Raw genomic sequence first — 18,150 nt, forward strand, 5'->3', positions numbered from 1 at the left:
TGTGTGTGTGTGTGTGTGTGTGTGTGTGTGTGTGTGTGTGTGTGTGTGTATTCAGAAGTGGTGAGTGGATCTGGAAAGTGAGAAGAACCAGAATGTACAAATGGCATTAGAGAGGCCCTCTCCCATCCCCTCAGTATCCTTTCTCCTCTTCCCATCCCATCCAGGGTCTCAATGTCAGCTAGAAGCCATGTACAAATGGGAAGAAAAGGAGACTGGCCTGCCTCTCAGCCTGCAGGGCCTCACCCTGCTGGGCACAGAGGGATTCCCTCTGTCCAGCCTTCAGCTTTGTCTCTCTCTGGAGAGGGCACTCCCCACAGGGCTGACAGCAAGAGTCTATGGATGCCCACAGCTCTCTGTTCTAGACCTTCTTCTGTGTAAGTGGCCCTAGCCAGCAGGGCTGTCCCAGCTCCTCTCTGGACCCAGCTTCCTTAGGTTGAGCAGTAAGCAGGCAAGTGGAATTCTGGGCCAGAGGACTGAAAGAAGCAGCTACCTGAGAACACATAGATAAGCTGCTTTGTGGGAGAGGCCACTGTCACAACGCTGATGAAGGAGAGGGATGAGACCCTGCTAGTGGGAGAAGTAGGCTGGCCACGCCCCATTGAGCTTTCTCCTGCCCACACTGACATGAGCCAAGTCCACATACCGAAGGCCCAAGGTAGCCACTGGCTCATGCAGCCAGGGCAAAGGAAGCCTCCTCAATAACGTGCCTTGGGCAGAGAGAGCAGCTTAGGAGAGAGCTGTGGCACTCTGCAGGACAACAGTCCATCAACAGCCTCAAAGGCTCCGAGAAAAGACAGGGCTGGACACCAGCGCAGCCTTCAAGTCTCAGGAGCAGGGGGTAGGGCAGCTGCTCAGCTCATCCTCACAGACCCTGCCCCTAGACCCCAGCCCACTGCGCCCCAGCCTCCGCATGGACAGACACCTGTGTGAAGGGGAAGCAGAGGCCTCAACTCATCCAGAAACCGCCTCCAGCAGACTTGCTCAAGATGCACTGCTACCAGGGCATACACACGACAGGACTCTGCCCAGCCCCAGGCTGCTTGACCCCTGTGGAGCCACATCTGGCTGCTGTGGCTATTTAAACTGGAATTGATACGCATGTAAAACCCAGTGTCCACCACACCGTTCAGCAGCCACATGTGCCGCAGAGTAGAAAGAAGTCAAGCATGCCTAGGGTTATTGGAATTTTTAGGGGACAGTGCAGCTTTCGGGCATTGCAGATAGAAGTCAGCCTCATCACAAAATGCTCGAGCCCTCCTCTGCTTTCCTACTGCACAGGGACCAGCACCCTCCACTTTGGATGCAAGGTCTTGCACGATACAATCCCAACTTGCAGGTCACTGCCTTGCCCTACTCCACCGGGCGCCATTCACGCTGGGCTTTGGAGTCTCACTCCTTCTGAAGCTGTGCAGAGAAGGGCTTGTGAGCTAATCCTGTCTGCCCGCCACCTCCCCACCTTCCTTCCTTAAGCTCCTCACATTCTCTGCAACAGCAGTTTGTGGCAGCTACAATAACCACACGTCCTCTGAGCTCTGAGCTTCTGCACAGCCTAGTCTCATTTCGTGGAAGACTCAACTACCTAGCCATCCTCACAGAGATCTACCAACCCAGGCATCCATCCAAGTATCCATGCATGCACCTAAGCATCCATCATCTAGGCAGTCCCCCAAACATGCATCTGAGCGCGTGTGCAATGGCACACACACAAACACATGTCCCTCATCCTTTAGGTCTTACGCAAACTCCCTGGTCTCTCCCTGCTATGCATACTCATGGATCCCAGCATCTAAGGAACAGCCATCTCACAGCCTGCATAACTGAATAAGTACAGGTTTTGTCTCTTTCTGCCTGCTGAACGCTAGGCCCCAAAAGACAGAAATACAGCCCGATGTTTACGACTCTTTTCCTAAAGCCGGACACACAATGAATCCTCGGGAATGCCTTCCTCCAGGACCTTGACATCCTCGGCAGTTCCCTAGCTCAGTTCAAAGACACAGGCTCAGGACTAGAGAGAAGACTCAGTAATAAAAATAAAAATAAATAAATAAATAAATAAATAAATAAATAAATAAATAAATAAATAAATGTACTGATCTTACAGAGGACCCAGGTTCAGTTCCCAGCATCCATGTGGCCAGTTGTAATTCCTGTTCCAAGGGATCCAATGCCCTTTTCTACCCTTCTCAGGCAACAGGCATGCATGTGGTGCACAGATGTACATGTAGACAAAATACTCACACACATAAAATAGAAATAAATGTTAAGAAAATGCATACAGGTTCTCCACCTTAGACCACTGCAGACTTTGAGGGTTAATCTGCTAGGCCAAAAAGCTCTGCTCACGGGCAAGAGCCTCCTACAGAGCTTGGTAACTTAGTGGGTGGCTCTAGCCACCCAGGGCTTCTTGAGGCAATGATGGCAAAGCAACTGGGATAGTTAGTCACCACTGTTGACTGGATTCAGAATCACCATAGAAACATACCTCTGGACACGTCTATGAGAGCTTTCCCAAAGATGTTTAACTGAGGTGGAAGACCCACCATCTCATAGGGTGGGGCCCTGGGCTGAATGAAACTGAGAAAAAAGAGCTGAGAACCAGTGTTCCTCACTCCCTGCTTGACTGTGGATATGATGTGGCCAGCTGCCTTACTCTCCTGCCGTCGTGCTTTCCCTTCAATGATGGATTGTACCCCATGAACTGGGAGCCAAACTTTCCTTCCCTAAGTTGCTCTTGTCAGGTTGTTTTTGTCACAGTGATAAGAAATTACCAACACAGCCACTGACTACCCCAGAGCCAGCTTGTATCTGGGTTGGCAATGGTGCCCCGAGCCTGACAAATGGTTCTGGGGAGAGGTTTGGGCATCATGACCCTGCTCAGGAAGTGTTTCCAGAAGGTTCTGCTCACATGAGCAGATATGGGTTTGTCTAGAGCGGGTGATGGCCCAGGCTTCCTGTCCAGAAGATTCTGAGGCAGAAAATAAGTATCAGCTGCCAACGGCAGCATCCACACAGTAATTATCGGGGGGCTCTCTGCACTGCGTGGGAGCCCAAGCCATGTAATTACCCTGAAGTCGGGCAGTTATTTTCATCCCAAGAAGTGGGACAAATCATCTCCAGCTCTAAGAAACCCCTAATACCCACGAGCCAAGGCTGCCTAGGCAGCACTCACTAGGAGGACAGAGTCTGGCCCTGAGCCCAGCTCCCCGGAGCAAAAGCCCCACTACCCACACAGTCAGCTTCCCTTTCTCTGTGCTTGTCTGTCCAATGTTTCTTTGGTCTTTTTTAGATGCTGGGATTAGAAGTCAAGGCTCTACTCAGCTCCATGAACCAAGCTGATGGCTGACGTGGGGAGCCGGGGACGCTTCTAAGGTCGGCAGAGCATCACCTCAGGCCCCTGCACAGACAGAAGGGCTCCAGCACTGCACGTGGCACAGAAGAAACACATTGTGTTCACTGCAGAGCGGCAGAGCTGTGTGTCCCCACGGACTGAGCAGCGCCCGCTGCCTGCCACATGCCCTGGGCGGCAAGGTCTATAGCTGCTTGGTCTCCAGGGCCCTACAGAGTGTGTCCCTCCCATCAGGCTACCCTCGGAACCAACTCAGAGGCCAGATAGTTTTCATCATAGTCTATGTGAGCAAAGTGCTTTGAAGTCGCATGCAGCCTGCTCAGCCATCCTGAGATCCTGAGATCTTGTGTTTACCTCTCTGGGTTTGTGTCTTACTTCATGAACATCCTGAGCAACCTGGGGAGGAAGCCTGGGGCCTAAGGCTTGACAGGAAGCCCAAAGACAAAAGGGGAACTCTCTCTCCTCTGTCCAGGGGTGCTAGCCTCTCTCCTGGTTGCTGCACTGGTGCTGTTCCCTACCCACCAGGTCCCAGCTTTCAGGCTTAGCCATCAGTTTATCAGAATGAACCATCTGCTCTAAAGTATGTGTTTAGGTGTGGCCTTAGGCCTTCAGGCCCTTTGCTATAAAATGGGGATCAAATGAGGACTTCATTTTAGGGTGTTGTGAAGATTTAAGTGCTCACAGTTACTAAGAGAATAAACACTAAAACTAACTGGTAAGCTATACCTGAGTCATACCCAGGCTGGGCACTGGGTGCTGGGGCTGTTCCCATGGGCATTGAGAATCACCCACAAACTTTCAAGCGGGTCCTCACAGACGAAAGCAGCCTCTCTCTAGGGAGCTCTGACAAATGCTGGGTGAAGACCACAAAGAGACTCTGGAGGACACCTGGACACCCCTGTTTTCCAATGGGCAGAATACCACAGAGATGGCAAGAGGTTGTGGCTCCAGCACCCCTCCCCAACACATTCTGCTCCTGGACTCCTCCCACACCTTCCAGGCAATTTGGCTGGAATCGGGGCCAGCAAGGCCATCTGCTCTTTGCCTTTCCAGCTGCAGTGCTTCGCTGCATGGGGGCCCTGGTGGAAGCTGGTGACAGTTGCCTTCACAGGCAAAAATCACCACCGACAAGATTGGGTTTTTCTCTGACCCACCTTGCCCTGCAGAACTCACTGCTTCACCCAATGCTGGTGAGTGACCCACAAGCTCAGGGGGGTGGGTCCTGCTCCTGCACCCGAGGACTGATGCAAGGGTCTTTTCACAGCAAAGTGGAGCTTGAGCAAGGTGCATCTCCCCAGGGTGCCCAAGGCCCACCTGCTGCCACCTAACCAGGCGACATGCTCATGGACACCAATCACCATTTCCTCTTCACTGTAGCTTCTTCTCCATGGCCTCAAGGTGCTGCAAGAACTAGTCCTGAGGAATTCACCCTCCAAGTCCCTGATTGCTCCCTCCCCTGATCGCTTGCTCCTCTTGCTGCACTGGCTTCTTGGATTTTTCAAACCAACCAAAGCTGGACTCCCAGCCCCCAGGCTCCACCTGCTCTCCTCACCTGCATCTGAAACCTTCCTTCCTTCCACCCTGGGCCAGCAAATACTTGGTCATCCTTCAGATTGCGGCCAAATGTCACCTCCCTGTGGGCACTGTGCCCTTTCACACTGCGGGAGCCTCTACTTCATGCCCCACACAGCTCCTTACCCCTGAGTCCTGGGGATTACCTCTCATGCTGTCTTACAGACAGGAGCTCCTCGGGGAGGGTGACTCAATGAAAAAGCAACGATTGGGGGCAACAGAGAGCAGGGAGCAATGCCCTCTCCTGGCCTCCTTTGTCCACATGAGGAGACCAGGAGGCTGGCTTCAGCCCTACCTCACATGGTCTTGACTCTAGTTTGCACCAGGTAGCCATCATTTCTGCTCCCCTCCCCCAATATTCCTTTCTCTCTCTGACCCTGGGCCCTTGCTTGCTCCTTCTGTAGCCCAGTACCTACTGTGCAGAACCTGGAGCTCACTGTTTCCCAGGCATCACACTAGCCAGTCCTCACAGTTGGGAGGATCCGAAGCCCATGGCTACTGCTGTACCTCTACAGATGGGAAACTGAGACTGGGATCTGGGCATGTGCGGATGACTTGCCCAATGTAGCAGGGAGGTATGTATGTGAGGTTTGACATCGAGAAAAGTTTTCTTTATTGAAAAGATCGTTTTCATTATCATCATCATCATCATCATCATCATCATTGTTTGCGTGTATGGGTGTATGTCTGTGTGTATCTGTATATGTGTGTGTGTGTTTCCGTGTGTGTATCTTTGTGTGTTTGTGTGTGTGTCTGTATATGTTTGTGTATGTATACCTGTGTGTGTGTGTGTGTGTGTGTGTTTGATGGGAGGGGCCATGAATGTACCACAGCGTGCATGTGGAGGTCAGAGGACAACTCTGTGAGCTGGTTCTCTCCTTCTACCTTTACAGGGGCCCCAGGGATCAAACTCAGGTTATCAGGCTTGTGCAGCAATCACCTCTACCCAAGGCTTGGGATTTGAACCCACGCTTGGTTGGCTCCAAAGCCTGTACAACGAACCATTCCGCCAAAACACTGCCAAATAAAAATCATGGAAGAGATGGCAAAAAGTGCAAGGAAAGGTCAGAGCTGCTGCCAACAGAGCTCCATGTTCTAGAACATCACGTGGGAAAGAAGACAGCGACGATGACAGCAGTCACTGCTGCAGCCTTGTTATTACCATTTGCAAATGAGGTCTGCAGGTACGGAGGCAGACAGTTAGCCTGAGGTCACGTGGCAAAGGAGCAGCAGCTTTGCAAAGAGCTAGAACCTGCAGTGCATTGCATCTTCCTTCCTGCTGCCTCTCCATCCTAGGCAGACCCTGCCACCCTTAATTCTAAGCACCTTGATGTCCTTCCTCCAGCTGTCACATGCCACCCGTGGGGACTGTACCTCCTCCATGGAAAATCCTACCCACAGTGATCCTGTTTCCCTTCCTCAATGTGCCAACAGAGATGCAATGGGTCCACCCCTTATCCCAGCACATCCAGAAAGTGAAGTTGTCTTGGTCCTCATTTCACTGTGCTTCTAAAATCACTCCACTGAGCAATTGCAACTTTCCACCCACCACTCCTCGTCCCTGGAGAAGAAATAGCCAGAAATAGTTGCTCGCAGGGAATCGTGGCTTCCTGGGGCTGGGGGCAGAGGCTCAGTCAAGTGTAATGGTGGTTTCTCAGTGACAGATTCAATAGACCCTCTTCTGGAAGTCCTGGGTGATGAGTCAGCTGTGGTGAAGAGTAGCCCAGGAAGATGCTGGCTTCCTTCAAAGTAACATTCCCAGGCTGAGAAGTGAACCCCCCTTCTCCCCAAGACATTAGCCGTTCTAGAGGAGGAGACATCAAAGAACAAGTGATCCCATGGGGTGACTACAAATCTCATCCACTGCTGGTGGGATGTGAAAGGGTGCGGCTGCTTTGGAATAAATATCTCAAGTGACCACATGATCATATGGCCTAGCAGTTCCACTCAGTGCACTGAGCCTGTGTGTCCACACAGACACTCACAGGGTAGGCAGGGTGAGGCAGTACATGCCAGGAAACCCATCATCCAAGAGGATCATGATTTCCAGGCCAGCCAGAGCTACACGTTGAAACCCTATCTCAAAAATCCAAACAAAACAAACTTATACACTCGAATTTACAGCAGAATTGTTGATAACAATGCCAAGGTATGAATAGCCTATGTGTCCCCCAACTGATGAATGGATAGATGGAATTCTAGCCATTGGAATATTGTTCTGTCCCCAAAACAATTCCGAAGGTACCTCGGTAGGCCAGAAGATCTAGATAAAAAAGATCTCATGTTACAAAATCCTGTGTACATGTGTCGGGAAATGTCCAGAGCAGGCAGGCAGGTGTACTGGGGTATGGCAGGGTTGGGTCAGGCAGGCAGAATGAAGTAACTGCTGGAGGCCAGAGTTTCCCTTGGAGATGATGTACCAGAATCAGACAGTAATGACAGCTATGGAAAGCCTTGTACTAAAGACCATGGGAGCACACACCTCAGAAAGTCTGCAGTCAATGGTTTATGAACCATGCATGAGCTTGTACAAAGAGGAGGGCTCCAAGCTAGACCTGGGAGTGAGAGCTCAGTAGCATCCATTTTCCTCATTACTGTGCTCACAAGACCGAGACAGGCCCAATACACATTACACGTGGTGAGCATCCGTGATCTGACCTCTACCTACATCTCTTCGCATCCTCCCTCTAACCACCATGGGCCCCTTTCAGGACCTTCCAGGCCCCAGCATCTCTGGGCCTTCTCATGCGTTCTTCCTTGAAGTTGTCTTTCTTAACTTTCCTTAACTTGTTAGTCATCCCTTAGCCTTTGGGTCCCATCTTAATTGTCAATGTCTCTATGAGGACTCCCCTACTCTCACCTCCCACCTACTGGCTCCCAGGATGGCCAGGTACATTTCCAGTATGTTCTTTCTGTCCAGTCTAAGAACACAATGCCTTTGCTAGGCTCTCAGCTCTGGAGGTGGGTGGTGTGGGAGAGTCATCTTTTGCTACTGTAATGCAGTTCAGGCTCTAGTTAATAACTGAGGCTGCAAAGAAAAAAAAAGGCCCATGTAGCCTCTGCCCAAGTTGAAGAACTGACTGGAGCCTCTGTTCTTGGACTCTGCTTTCCCTGTGGGTCAGGAATAACCCCAGGAAAGGCCCCAGACTCTGCCGTCTCAGAGAGAATCTTTATCCCCTGACTTGTGCCAAGAGGTTCATTTCTCTCTTGGCATCTCTGATACCCTCTGTATAATCGGGACAAGACGCCTGGGGCCACGTCAGGCACATAGCTACAGTCTGCTTTCCAGAACTTGCATGTCCAGGGTAGGTGACATTAATATTGGTTACCAAATGCTTCTGCCCACGTGTAATTAGCCCCTAGTGTCAGGGATGTGCAGGCAAAGTGACTACAGCCCCTTTAAGAGGTAATCTTGTCTGCCTTCTGCTATGGATGGATGGATGGATGGATGGATGGATGGATGGATGGATGAAAACAGACCTTTACATTGTATCCCAGACCAGCTTTGAACTCATTCTCTAGCCCAAGATGGCTTTGAACTATTCACTATGGTGCCTAGCTTTCTTGTCTGGAGAACCAGCTTGTGGGGCTAAGGGCTCAGAAACACTTGTTGAGTTGAGCAAATGAACAAACTCAATCTCTCTCTTCTAAAAAGCACAAGGGAAGATTTATAGTGAGCAGGAGTGCAAAGTTCACAGTTCATCCTTCTTGGACATGTAGGTTCTCTCTGAAACACAGGGCAAGACAGGAGGGGGATTGCTAGTGAGTGAGAGAGTCTATACCAGACCTCCTAAGAGGGAGAGCTGCATGGAGCTTCGAGGAGGGCCTGTGCCCTCTACCTCTCCCCTCCCCCCCTACACCGGCACCCATTAACTTCCCCTTAGGCATCTTGCTTTCTATAGCATTTAATCTCCAAGACTCTGACAAGGGGACCATGTGTCCTCCAACACAAGCCCTCGGCTGTCCCATTCCCTGAGGGAAGCCCAGCTCCCCAATTCCTCAGTGACTCCACCCCCAGATCCACACCCTACTACCCCCAGGGGCTGCTCAAGAGAAACCCAACCCAAGCCCTGTCTGTTCCTCTAGCCCGCAGCCTGGGAACTCTCCAAGGTTCTGCACTTCCTTCCCTCTCCCCAGCTGTCCCAAGTTCAATCCTCTTTCCTTGCTTCCCTTTGTTCTCCTCATCCCATCCCATCCCTCCCAGCACATGTCCCTTTGCATCTCTCCTGGCTTTTAAAAATAGTACAATTATTTCATAGCTCCAGGCAGGGACCACGTAAAAATATTCTCAACCTTCCAGGTTATGAGATACATACATGTAGACCCTGCTATGGCCTCGTGGCCACCACAACAACATCTAACACAGGCTGGTTACTTTCCAAGCACAAGACACCAGCGAAGATGTTATTGCCCCAGCCATTCGGCAGAAGAACCCTACGACGTGGTGCTGGAGTCAGCCCATTCAACAGAGAACTGGCATGATGTGTCTAAGCCTGTTTTGCTGGGAATTACTGAGATCATTTTCAGCCTAGTTGATTCCATGTGTACCTGGTGCCAATCCCCCAAACCTAAGTGGCAAATGCAGGCACTGGGGCTACAGAGATGGTTGAACAATTCAGAGCACTCGCCACTCTTCCACAGAGCTCTAGTTTGGTTCCCAGCACCCATACAGAGCAGCTCACAACTGACTGTAAATCCATCTCCAGGGGGCCTGAAGCCTTCTTTCGGGTTCTGAAGAAACCTGAGCACACATGGTATACATACACACACACACACACACACACACACACACACACACACACACACGGGTTGGGGATTTAAAATTTTAAAAAGACAGGCACAGTGGCATACATTTGCAATCCCCAAAACCTGGAGAAGCAGTAACTCTCTGGTGTATACTAGCCAGTCACCCCAGTCAAATTGGTGAGCTCAGACCAATGAAGGACCTTGTCTCAAAAACAAGATAGATGGGGGCTGGAGGGGGAGGGGGTGGCTCAGTGGTTAAGGGAACTTGTTCTTTCAGAGGACTGCGGTTCAATTTCCCAGGACCCACGTGGTCATGATGGTCAGGCATCTGACAGCTTCTTTTAGTCCCACAGGCACCAGGCACGTACATAGTGCACACAGGTACATGCAGGCAAGACATTCTTACCCATGATACATCTAAAACAAACAAAAACCCAAGATGGCCAACTTCTGAAGAAGAAGGCCCAAGGTTGTCCTCTGGCTTCTACAAGCAAGTATGTTTGTGTGTGTGTGTGTGTGGCTTCTACAAGCAAGTATGTTTACCCACACAGACACACAGACACGCAATAGACTTCACTGAAGTTACAAAAAGAAAGAGGTAACAATAAAACTCAACACAACAAAGCATGGAACGCAATGATGCCACGCCATAACTCCACACTAGCATAAATGCAACAGTCTTTCTTCCCCTCCACTCTAAAGACAGTAAAGATTTGTTTTGCTACGACTGGAAAAATGTTCAGTGTGCACTGGTAACAAAGAGTGATGGCATAAACACAACAACAGAGAAGCTAAAAATAAAGGAGCGCTCCAGTATAAATCGGGTGGAGGCAAACACGGAGAAAGAGGGGGCGGCAACAGTACTATGATGCAGAATGGAATTCTGGGAAAACAAAGAGGCGATGAACTTGAGGTTGATCAAAACAGACACTACAGGATGACATAGCCTCCCTTGTGTTCCATGGAGGCAAAGTTAAGTACAAGCCAGAAAGCAGTTCAGTGGCTGCCTGGGCCCAGGGGTACGGAAGTCAGTTCTCTTGGTTAGGGAACTCTCCGAATTGCCCAGTCAGTCAGTAGAGTAAAACCCAACAAGGCAAAAACTGTTAGAAGTCAAAAGCATAGCTATCTTAGGCGCCCTTAAGACACACCCTGAAAACAAGATTAGAGAATGGGACTGAAGAGATGGCCTGGCTACTAAGAGCAGAGCACCCAAATTCAGTTCTCAGCATCCACATCAGGCAGCTGGCAGCCCCCTGTAACTCCAGCTCTAAAGGATCTGATGCCCTCTTCTGGACTCTGCTGGCATCTGCCCATGTGAACATACTTATACACGAACACACACAAATACACGGAATTCAAAATAAAAACAAGATCTTTAAAAAATAAACAACAAAATTAACAAGATTAGAGAAGAGCCAGATGTGGGGCCAGTGAGATGGCTCAGTAGGTGAGGAGGGGACTTGGCACCAAGCCTGATGACCTGTTTGATTCTGGGACCCACACGGTGGCAGGAGAGACCTGATTCAAGAATGTTGGGCTCTGACCTCCGCATGTCTACAGCCTGCTTACACACCCCACACATAGTAAACACATAAATACTAATATATATATGTATGTATATATATATATATATATATATATATATATATATATAGAGAGAGAGAGAGAGAGAGAGAGAGAGAGAGAGAGAGAGAATAGCCAGAGATGGACAGACAAGGCTACTCACAGAACTGTTTACCCATACTGTTTATGGTCAAGGCATCTCGGAAGCAACCCACATGTCTAAACAATTGGACACTGATGCCACAATGTTTGGAGCATCATCCTGTGGAATCTACTGAGCTGGTATCTGAGAGCTTTTTAATGGCCTAGAAAAATGCTGACACGTAGCAGAATGAGAAACGGGGGATTCAAACGAACATACACAGCAAGGTCCCAGCTGGAGAAACAGCTTGTGTTTCACACATCCACACACTCATCGCTGGGAAAAAATGAAGACAGGAATTTGTCTGTGACAGTACGCTACGGTTGCCAGCATTTTCGGGGCATTTTGAGATCTGTGGGATCAGCCTTCAGAGTCTGAATTTTTCATTTTCACTAGGTGATGGAAACTGTCCACAGGATAGACGAGTACTAAGGACTGTCACTGTTACATGTCGCTGGAGTAGAAATGACACTTCATGCTGACTGATACCTTGAAAGATGAGGCAGGGCTGAGACTCTTTGTTGGGCAGGAAATTCAGCAGTGACGGTTTAAAAAAAAAACTAAAATGATTTTATAGTGCAGGAGTCAGAAAACTGCTATTGCAAGCTCAAATCAGGCCTGTGACTTTACGCTTATGCCAATTGAAAGTTAAGAGTGAGGAGGACCCCGGAGGGTTTAGTAGAACCCTCAAGAGACTGAGGGAAAGCAGTAGGAGTTGGAGGCCAGCCTGGGCTACATGGTAACTACAAGACCAGTGAACCTACACAGGGAAACGCTGTCTGAAATAAAACAGATCCAAAACCCGAAGAATGATTTCTATTTGTCTGTCTGTCTGTGCATGTGTGGTAGCTAGAGGACCACCTCAACTGTCACTCCTGAGGAGCCATTCCTTCTGTTTTATTGAGACAGGGTCTCTTACTAGCCTGGGACTCTCCTACAAAGCTAGGCTGTCTGACCAGAGAGCCCTAGAGATCTGTCTGTCTCTACCAATGCCCGGACTATGAGTGCATGCTACCGTGCCCTGTTTTTGTTTTTGTTTTTTAAAGGGGGTCTCTAGAGAGAAAACCCAGGTCTTCCTGTCTGCAAGGCAAATGCTCTACTGACTGAGCAATTTCCCTCGTTCCAGGTTGCTACTTTTGAAGTGGTTGAAAAACATCAAAGACAGAGTACTGTGTGATATATGAACAGTCTGTGAAAGTCACTATTGTGAGCTAGCTAGAGCCCCGGGTTCTCTCGCTGCCTTCTGAGGCTTTTCTGCTTCAGCAGCAGGGCTCAGGTGTGAGAGAGCCTGCATGACATACACAGCCTAAACGATTTCTTATCTGGTCCTTTGGAAGACCTTTGTGGCTCCAAAGAGTAATGCTTTGCAGCTAACAAAATAAATTCAAAGCCACGGTCTCATTTCCCACACACAATATTGGTCTTCCTGTTCCAATGGGAGAGAGAAATTTCTTGTCTCTCCCAGATGAGCCTCCGATTAAAGGCCAGGCAGGCACAGGTGGGCCAGCCTTGTTTCTTCACCTGCTAGGGAGTGCTAGATTCGGGGGCCCTGATGTCCCTTGCCTTTGTCACCCGTGTCTCTACCCCAGGCCCACTCAGCTGCCTCTCCCCTCTGCAGCAGCCATATTTCCTGTCAAGAGCAGGGTTTTCTGAAAGCGAGATGGCTCAGCTGCAGCTGCAAAGGAAGGTATTTTTATCCAGCCTCTGCTTCCTGTTTGCTGGCTGGGGGGTTTTGTTTGCTGGGGTTAGGTTTAGCCATTTCTGATAAAGACTGGGCCTTTCTTGTCACATCAGAGCCAAGAAGTTGGCCTCCTAATCGAATCTGCTGCCAGCTCTCCGGGTCCCTAGCCCACGCACACATCTCCCCTCCTGCGACAACCTCCTGTGGCTCCAAGACAGCCATCTCAGGCAGCTCAGCCTGTGCAGGAGTAGAAACCAGGGCAGGTGGTGGGCAGAGGGGAAACCGGGGCATCTCTGCTGCAGGAAGTGGAAAAATCCACTCTTATCAGACAGGAACAGCTAAGGAGGTGAAGCAGCCTGGGGTGCTGCTGCCGCCTGAGGGGGGAGATCAGCCTGCCTGTTTCTAGGGCCGCTGGATCCACTGTCCTCAGCCTGCCCTGGCTCAGAGACAACAGGGACCAGATGCAAAGTCAAGGGCAGATCTCGGGTGGGTCTGAGAATGCCTTACGCTCTGGAACCTGGAGAATCTTCCGATGTTACCAGCAACAGACAATGATGGCGGAGTCCTCAACCTTTACATTCTCACAGCATAGGAAGAGTTAGAGACGGAGACATCAGTGACCAACAGGAGCCCACATTTATTGAGCACTTGCTCCATGCCCAACCCCATAGAGATGAAAGTAGAGATGTCCCTGTAGCAAACTTAGGCAGGAGCAAAGCAGCCTTAGGATGGGCTTCTATTTCTAAGCAGGGAAACTGAGGCACAGGGAACTGAATTCACTGATTCCAAATCTACTATCCAGCAGGAAACCCCAGAACCCCTACAGGACTCAGAGCCACAGACACCCCAGCCCCTGACTTTCTCCTTGCCCACAGCTGTCCAAATTTCCCTTAATTAGGGAAATTCTTCCGGGAGACCTCCAGCTGACTCCAGGTTTGTTTCCACCCACAAAGCTAAGATGTCCACATGCGTCACTCTGCACCCGTGTCTTTCTGGTTCCAGCAGGATGGCTCAGGCTTCCCTGACATGTAGGGGTGGAACCCTCCTGAGTTCGGGGTCATTCTGGCTTGGCAGGAGAGAGGCTGTCAGCAGCTCCTAAGAGTGTCTGAAATCACAAACCTGGCACATTTCTCTCCTGCGTGAAAATCTCTCACAGCGTGTGGGGGTGAGATGTCTCAGTGCGTAAAGGCACTTGCTGCCAAGCCTGACACTCTCGAGTTGGATCCCCAGAACCCAAATGGTGGAAGGAGAGAACTGACTTCTAAAAGTTGTCCTGACCTCCACACTCATGCCATAGTACATACATGCCATGGTATACACACACATGAACACACACACAAACACATACACACACACACACACCCACACACACACACACACACAGAAATAAATACTAAAGAAAAAACGCTCCCAACTGCCTTTTCCTGCTATGGGCTAGCATACAATATAAGTACATATTTATATAATTGTCTACATAATTGTATAATACATAATATGTATAACTTTACATAAATAATTATATATACAAATATATAAATGTTATATAAACAACTATATATAAATATATAAACTTTATAAGAACAATTATATAATAAAATTATATATATAATTATATATATAACTTTTTATGTGTTTGTGGTTTTTGCCTGCGCATATGCATGTATGTGTCTCATGTGTGCCTGGTGCCCGAGGAGGCCAGAAGACTGTTGGATCTCTGAAACTGGAGTTACAGACAGGGTTAGCCAAAATGTAAGTAGCAGGAATTGACCTGGGCCCTCTGCAAGAGCCGTAAGTGTTCTTAATGGCTGAGCCATCTCTCCAGCCTCTGGCCTGGTGGTTCTTAAAACAGAGTCTTTGGGCCAGCAGTAGCAGCACCTGGGAATTTGTTAGAAATAAAAAAAAAAAAACAAAAAAAAAACCATGTCCCACCCTCAACCATGAGCCAGGAGCTCTTAGGGTGCGTCTACACTCAAGGTGAAGCCCTCAGTGATCTCATGCCATCGGGTCTGAGAACAAGGGCTCTGCCTCTGCCCTGAGGCATCCCCTCTGAGGGTCCCTCCTTCTCTTTGCCTAGAAAGACCCTTCCCTACCCCCACCGCAGTGCAGCCATTCAATCCGCATCTGTTGGGCATTAGATAAGCGAATGAGCAAATGAGTGCACTCACACACAGTCCACACACTAAATCTCCCCTGATCCTGACCTAGCACCCTCAGCAGGCAGCGTCTGGCTGAGCCAGCACCTGCCGCCTCCCACCGCATCCCAGACCCTGCGGGGCCACAGTGTGCTAGCTAACTATGATCCCCACAGAGATGGGCTGGGGTATTACGCCCACACTGGACTTTGAAGATTTGCTATAAAAATAAATCGTGTACCCTGTGTCGATTTACAATTGTCCCCTGGCTTGCTGCTGGAGATCCTTGAGTTAATGTATTCCAGATCCTTTTCCTCACAGCACCACTAAGGCGAGGTTTATAGTTCTATATGAAGCTGTTGCTTTTCTATTGGCTAGAGCCAAGCTTGATGGTCACATGACTTCGAGCACAACTGCAGGTTGGGTGATGCCTCTCTAGCCTTCACCTGTCCCTCTTTCTTCCATTCCTCCCCTCCTTGCAATTTCCCTTACTCCCTCTTTCTTCTTTCCCTTTTTTCCTTCCCTCCTCCTTCCTTTCCTCTTTTCCTCTCTCCTTCCTGCAAACATTCACTGAACATTTGCTTATGGACCCACCAGTAGGTTAAACACAGAGCAGATGCCAGCTGTGTTTGATGAATGAATCAACCAACACCCAGAATGCAGAATGACCCAGAAGTGACCCAAAGGTGCCACCCTCCTCTTTGGTTCCACCTGCCTGCCTGCTTGGGTGTCCTTTTCCCATACCAGCTCAAAAGGAGCCAAGTTCCAAAGACACCTTATGTAACTCAGGAGTGAGGTCAGTTTTCTTCCTGTGCCCTGGGCCAGGTGCACTCATGTCCTGGGGCCAGGGCTCTGTGGTAGAACACCTTGTTCTCTTAGAGCCAGGAGGCTGGTGAGGACACTAAACTGGACTTCCGCGCCTTGAGGCTAAGCTCTGCAGTGAGAAGGGAACACCAGGCCAAGCCTGGGAAGAAAAGATACAGGCATCAGAGCATGCCTTAGGGTAGGGAAGAGTGTCATCAGACTCACACTGTGTCCTATGCTCTCTGAGGACACTGAGCTTGACCCACTCCCCACCCCCAGCCCTGGGATGGGATGAGACCCTGGGAGAATCGATCCTGGCCCAGCTGTCCCTCAGGGCTGGAGAGGCAATGAGGAAGTTGGTTGGTCTGACATCCATACACCCTGGGCTCTCTGTACAGCTCCCTGCCCACTGAAGTCATGCCTCCCCTAGACTAGCACCAAATCACCAGGGCCTCTCTCTGCCCCCAATCCCTGCTAGTGCCGCTTATCTTTATGTCTAGACCCGTCTCTTTCTGCAGGGATTCATGTCACTTACAGGTCACTTCCTCCGAGAGACCTGTCCTAACATGAGTCGGTCTCTTCGTCATTTAGTCTCTGTTATTAACGTCATGCTGGAGAGCTCAGCACCTACCGGATGCTGGGCAGATGCTCGGCCACTGAGCCCATCCCCATCCCCTTTCCGTTAGTGACAGGCCATCAGCTACCCTAGTGGGTGATCAGCCCCACTAGGCAGGGGTTCTGTCTGTCATTCACTAATGAACCTCAGGCATCTGACACAAGGCTCACAGGTGTCTTAGAAGAAAGTTGAACAGGCTCACCCACAAGGTGTGCAGGGGCAGGGTGGAGTGGGGAGGTAAAAGAGCTGCCAACATCCCATGATCATCTCTTCCATAGGCCATGAGGTGGTTTTTGAAGTCCCTCAAACCACAACCTCCCTTAAACTTAGTAAAAAGAGCCCCTGGGGGGGGCGCTGTGCAGTACTCTTTGCACAACCTCCTAGAAGAAGCAAAAGTGACTGCATGTACACTCACAAGGATGGCTATAGTAATCACTTTAAGGCAACAAGCCAAGCATGGCAGCACACTCACGCAAACCCAGAACCAAGGAGGTAGAGGCAGGAGGATCAAGAGTTCAAGATCATTGGTTATATAGTAGGTTGGAGGCCAGCCTGGGCTAGAAAAGACCTTGAAAAGACACACAGAGAAAGACAGAGGCAGAGAGACAGACACAAAGAGACAGAAAGAGATAGAGACAAAGGCAGACAGACAGAGAATATGAATCAGAAGTCCTGGGGAAATTGGGGAAATTGAAACTTAGGCTTTCTGGGTAAGTACGAAGGGTGCCAAGTTCCCCAGAAGATTAACAGGAAAGCTGCCACAGATGAAAAGCAGAGGCTCAGGAAAACACCTGTGTACCCAACCACATCCCCCCACACACACCATAGACAGTAACAACTTGAGTCTCACAGTAATGATAGCCTGTGTCAGACTGGTACACAGTATGACAGACACAGGCCCAATTTTGGAGAAAAATGCTGGCTGACGACAGATGATGGCATGATTCAGACACTTTCTCTGTGCCAAAAATTACGCTAGAACAGGGCCTCACGGAGTCCTGGTAGACCTCTTTCTACTCAAGCAACAGAGAAACTGAGGCACAGAATGATCTTTCTGGGTTCACTGGGTAAAGCTGGGATTGGAGCCCAGATGGTCTTGGCCCGGAGCCCAGGGTCTGAACCATGTACCTTGGCGATTCCTGGTTGGACCCCACAGGAAGCTGCTCTTCAGGACAGGGGTAGATCTTTAACTAGCTCATCCTCCAGGGCCACACCCCACCTTAGCTTCATCAGCCAGGCATCTACACCTTAATGGCTGAGGAAGGCAAAGGAGCCAAGTACAGCCCTTTAGAAACGTCACTTTGAATTGAACAGACATTTCTCAAAAAAGAAGGACAGAGCCAGGAGTGGGGGCACACACCTTTTACCCCAGCAATCAGGGGGCAGAGGCAAGTGGATCTTTGTGAGTTCCAGGCCAATCTGGTCTACACAGAAAGTTTCAACTTATTCAGTTGTAAATAGCAAAACAAAACAAAACAAAAAAAAAAAAAAAACCAAAAACAAAAAACAAAAAAACAAACAGAAAACAAAAAAACAAACAGAAAACAA

General features: G+C 49.6%; 1 protein-coding gene and 1 long non-coding RNA gene across 2 annotated transcripts in view; one reads left to right on the plus strand and one right to left on the minus strand.

The window, feature by feature from the left end:
- The window catches only part of Ppp1r16b (protein phosphatase 1 regulatory subunit 16B), a 91,769-nt gene that overhangs the window by 23,796 nt on the left and 49,823 nt on the right, over positions 1-18,150 (minus strand). The window lies entirely within an intron of this gene.
- Positions 4,489-5,899, plus strand: LOC129672726 (uncharacterized). Its single transcript, XR_008719543.1, has 3 exons — positions 4,489-4,536; positions 5,366-5,493; positions 5,812-5,899. It is a non-coding gene; the product is annotated as an uncharacterized LOC129672726 (long non-coding RNA).

Source organism: Psammomys obesus, unplaced genomic scaffold, assembly GCF_907164565.1.
Source record: "Psammomys obesus unplaced genomic scaffold, mPsaObe1.curated_primary_1811, whole genome shotgun sequence".
Classification (NCBI taxonomy): Eukaryota; Metazoa; Chordata; class Mammalia; order Rodentia; family Muridae; genus Psammomys; species Psammomys obesus.